Here is a 5197-nt window from a genome sequence, read left to right as displayed (position 1 = left end):
CAGGAGCGCAAGTTCCAGGTGGAGGACACAGCACACAGGGACGGGGAGCAGAGTGTGAGTGTGTTTGTGGGAGGACATGTAGCCAAGCCTAGTGAGATCATAGGGTTTGGTGACAGATGAAGTTGAGAAAACAGAAGTCCGATAAGAGCCTTTTGTGATTGTGAGGACATAAATCCAGCTGAAAACTATGAAGCGACTCCAAAGTTCGCCTGGAAAAATAAGTGTGAGGATTGCCAAGAACCCTTTCTGAAGGAGAAGAATGAGGAAAGAAGAAATATTGCTTCACTAAATATTACAATATAGAATCGCAGTGGTTGGGAATTGTGTGGTCCTGGCGAAGATTAGGAAGATGAAGGAATAGAACAAGAAATACAGAAATGGGCCCAAATATTCATTCCCAGACGTCCAGATAGTGTAAATGTGATGGCTCATATCAGGAGCAAAGCAAGGAGTTGTTAGGACATGTTGGGACAACCACCTGAACTGTTTTGAAAGAAAGTTGGATTTCCTACAGTTCTCCATCCTTCACAAAATAAATTCTAGACCCGCCCTGTCCAATCAAACTTTCTGTGATAACGGAGATAATCTGTATCTGTAGTAGCCACTGACGACCTGGGTATCGAGCACTTCAAGTGGGGTTAGTGCACTGAGGGCCTGAACTACCTATTCTATTCTGTTCTGTTCTATTCTATTTTTTTTTCTTAAAGATTTTATTTATTTATTTGACAGAGAGAGAGACAGAGAGCACAAGCAGGCAGAGAGGCAGGCAGAGAGAGAGGGGGGAGCAGGCTCCCTGCTGAGCAGAGAGCCCGATGCAGGGCTCGATCCCAGGACCCTGAGATCATGACCCGAGCCGAAGGCAGCGGCTTAACCCACTGAGCCACCCAGGCGCCCCTATTCTATTCTATTTTAATTAATTTTTAAAAAGATTTTATTTTTAAGTCATCTCTACACCCAACCTGGGACTTGAACTCACAACCCCGAGATCGAGAGTCGCATGCTCGACCGACTGAGCCAGCCAGGCACCTCCCTGAACTGCTCATTTTAATTGTTGGAAATTTAAATAGTTGTTTGTGGTTGGGGTCCCCATACTGAACAACACAGTTCTAGTCAGGCTAAACGTATAAAACCGGAATAAAATATAAGTAAAATATACTCTTGGGGTGTAGTCTTCTTTAGTATCATATCAGAAACAGAAATCATAAAAGAAAACATGGCACTACCTAAAAATGTTGAGCCTCAGAATACACGAAATATAGCAGGACAAGTTAAAAGACAAAGAACATAATTTACCTCACATATGACAGATAAAGGGTTCGTTTTTTAAATATATGATCATTATAAATTAATAAATCAATTGAAAATGAATATTATGAAAATTTTTAGATTTTTAAAAAAGATTTTGTCCATTCATTTGAGAGAAAGAGAGCGTGGAGAGAGCACAAGAAGGGGGAGCAGCAGAGGCAGAGGGAGAGAAGCAGACTCCCCGCTGAGCGGAGAGCCTGATGCGGGGCTCGATCCGGAGACCGTGGGATCGTGACCTGAGCCGAAGGCAGCTGCTTAACTGACTGAGCCACCCAGGCGCCCCAATATTGTAATTTGATAATAAGTTTTCAAGCCTCAGAAAACCAAACAAAGGATATGAATAAAAAAAATCACAAATGAAGAAATATGAAAGTCTGGTCAATTTGAAAAACCTTCAGCCGCACCAATAATCGCTGGTTCGGCAATCAGGGCAGCTGAGATATTTTGTCAAACCGGTGATGCCTTTAAAAATGTTGCTGTAGACATTATTTTTTTTAAGTTTTTTTTTTTATTATTATTTTTAAGTAACCTCCGCAGCCAGCATGGGGCTCGAACTCACAACCTCACGATCAAGAGTGGAACTGACGAGCCAGCCAAGCGGTCCTCCTATAAGCAACATTGAAGAGGGAGAAAGCACGCAGGCAGTTTCCCAGGTTTATGCCCAAGTGTAAATGGTTGCAACCTTTCTGGAAAGTGATTTAGCAATACAGATCAAATGACACATTCTTGGGTCAAATTCTAGGTATTCTTATATTCCCCGTGTTTATTTTATGGGAAACCCCACACATTAAGACCCCCTGGATGGGGCGCATGGGTGGCTCAGTGGGTTAAGCCGCTGCCTTCGGCTCGGGTCATGATCTCAGGGTCCTGGGATCGAGCCCCGCATCGGGCTCTCTGCTCAGCAGGGAGCCTGTTTCCCCCTCTCTCTCTGTCTGCCTCTCTGCCTGCTTGTGCTCTCTGTCTGTCAAATAAATAAAATCTTAAAAAAAAAAAAAAGAAAAGAAAAAGACCCCCTGGTTGGCCTGCGTGTGTGTTTGTGTGCAGTAAATTTTTAGTTAAATGAATCAAATATTTCTGGATGGCCATTATTTAGACTCTGTGATGCCTGTAGTCAAGGGCCCATCTTGGCATATTTGGTGGCACTCCTTGTGGCAAAGGGGAGCCATGGAGAAGTGAGACATGTCCTGGGAGCTCAGGGAAACTTGTCGTCACTACCATCCCGGGAGCATTCAGCGCGGCACCAAGCGCTGGACACAGCCTCTCATTCAATACTCTCCTCCTGAACCAGATACTGTTATCCCCATTTTACAGATGAGAAAACAACCCTAGCTGGGTTCAGCACTCTCCCCAGGCAGCCAGAAAGCCAGGGTTGGAAGCCAGGTCTGCGGCTCCCGGCCATGTTCCTCCTACTGGCAAGGACTCCAGGACCCAGCGCAGCATCGAGGCCCCCGTGGGACAAGCCCGCACAGGGAAGACCCCACAAACAGGGAAGCTCTGAGCCTGGGCTCTTCCGATCTGCGGCAGGGACCCCACCAGCGAAGACAGGCAGCGAGCACACCCAGTGATCTATGGATCTCTGGGCTGCCCCTGTCCTGGGAGCCGAAGGATAGAAAACTCGTGTCGATATGGGTGGGGAGGCGCAGGGTTGAAATGCACTAACTCGTTGAGGCTCAGCCGGGGTAGAGCTCTCAGAAGAGGAATTTGGAGAATTGAGTGTCCTCAGACTTTTCCATCTGCTCTTCGAGGAGGCTCTGCCAAGTGACCACGGAATGCTGTGCGTGTGCCCAGCCTCGTCGCGGCTCATCTGTCTCCGGCGTCCTGCGTCGGCCTGGGGCTCAGGTTCTGCAGCCGGGCTGGGTGGGGGTGAGCTCCTAGGGGAGGGGGAGGTCCAGGCTGCCAGCCCCCTCTTGCAGCATAGTTCAAGCCTGACATAGCTGTGTGCTCAGAAGGAAGTGGGGTGGGCGAGCAGAGCCAAACACCATGTGGTCTCCATCAGAGCGCAGGGAGAGCGCTGGGTCAACGCTGCAGGCAGAACTGGGTCTGCAGCAAGGACGATGGCAGCCGGGACATTTCCTGGGGTGGCTGGACCTCCCAGGGGAACCTAGAGAGAAAGATGGTCTCCCCTGGGCAGGGAGGGAAGGAACGGGGTCGGTTTGCTGGGTCGGATGGAGAGAAGCCTACAGATGGATTTGTATCCAGAAACGAACAAGCCTGTATCTTTCCTCGAGGAAAAACATATTCTGCTTCTGTGTCTGTTTTAAAAGCAGCTAGAAAAAGTAGCTGTGTGGATCTGGACGATCACTTTAGCTCTGTGGAAATTCATATCTGAGAACTAAACGGAGGAAATCCTTTCAGTCTTATGGTCCGGGATGCTCAAACCTTCCCAAGTCCCACCCCAGACTTACGGAGTCAGAGTCTCCAGGGAAGGGGCCTGAGAATCTGTGTCTTATTTTATTACATATCTAACTTTTTAGCAGAATAGGATACTGGAACTCTCTTTATTTATTGACCCCACTTTATGGGGGTATAATTGACATACAGCATCGTGTAAGTTCAAGGGGCACAGCATAAGGACGCGATGTATGTAAATGTTACAAAATCGTGATCACAGTAGGTTAACACCCATCACCTTGAATAGTTACCAAAAAACTTCTGTTTTCCTTGTGACGAGAAATTTTAGGATCCACTGTCTACAACATAGTTAGCTACAGTCCTGCTGTCCATGACATCCCCCGGAACTCACCCGTCTTCTAGCTGGAAGTATGTACCTTTGGAAACTATACCCAGTCCCTCCACCTCCCACCCCCGCCTCTGGCAGCCCCAAATCTGATCTCTGTTCCTAGGAATTTGGTGGGTTTTAGATTCCACATGTAAGGGAGATCATGCAATGTTTTTCGGTTTGTCTTAGTTCCCTGGACTCTGTTTTAGTCGGGACCCCCATGAGTCTTACCTCGGGAAAATTCAGGACTTGCCGGAAGGGATGGGGCATCTCCAAACTCCCCCTGCCTTGTTTCGGAGAAAGAAAGAGAGGAGGAAAGACTGGGAGCACCAGCCTTGGGGGGCTCCGTGATGTCAGGAACAGGGAGCCTGCCATGCTGGGGTCTTTCTGTCCCCCATGGGGTCTCCCACCGGCTGATCAGCAGCCCAGGGGTTCTGAGTCTCTTCGGTGAACTCGCTCACACATCTGGGCACCCAGAAGGGACAGCAGGTGATCAGCACGGGGTTTGGGGGACACACTCCAGACCAGGATCTAAGAAACAGGGGTTCTGGCTCATCTCTGCCACTGATCTTGGCAGAGTCGCTCTGGGGGGCTTCGAGGCAGAGTGGGATTTTTCTGAGCCCTATTTCTTCAGCAGGAAAGTGGAGGCGATTCCCAAGCTCACCGACTGTGCTGTAACCAGTAAATATTACTGAGGTCTGACTGTTAGGGACTATCTTTAGGGCTGGCTGGCAGTGATAGAAGTACTTGGAACGGCTATGAAGCTCTTTACCAGCATTTCCCAGAGTGTGGCCCATCATGCAGGCTATGAATAGCGTCCCGTGAAAATAAAAGGGTCTGTATTCAGTTGAGGAAATGCTTGATTAAATTGAATTAAACAGTCTTCGATTTAGGATCTCTCTGAGTCCTTTATGAATGCACTGTGCTTGGCCAGGGTGGAGGCTGTGGGGGAGGGGGCTGTAGGGGGGAGGGCGCAGAGCTCCTCTGGCTGGGTGATTCCGTGATACCCCTAAGTAGGGGAGCGTCTCTTTCTGTATGTGTGCGGTAAGGCAGACACAGCCGGGGGAAAAAAAATCACATGGTATAACGATCACCACCATCCCTTTCCAGGACTGTCTCATCTTCCCAGACGGAAACTCCGCTCGTGAAACAGTAACTCCCCTTCCCCCTCCC

This window comes from Martes martes, assembly GCF_963455335.1.
Source record: "Martes martes genome assembly, chromosome: 16".
In the NCBI taxonomy this organism is placed as follows: Eukaryota; Metazoa; Chordata; class Mammalia; order Carnivora; family Mustelidae; genus Martes; species Martes martes.
This window is presented reverse-complemented; position numbering follows the sequence as displayed.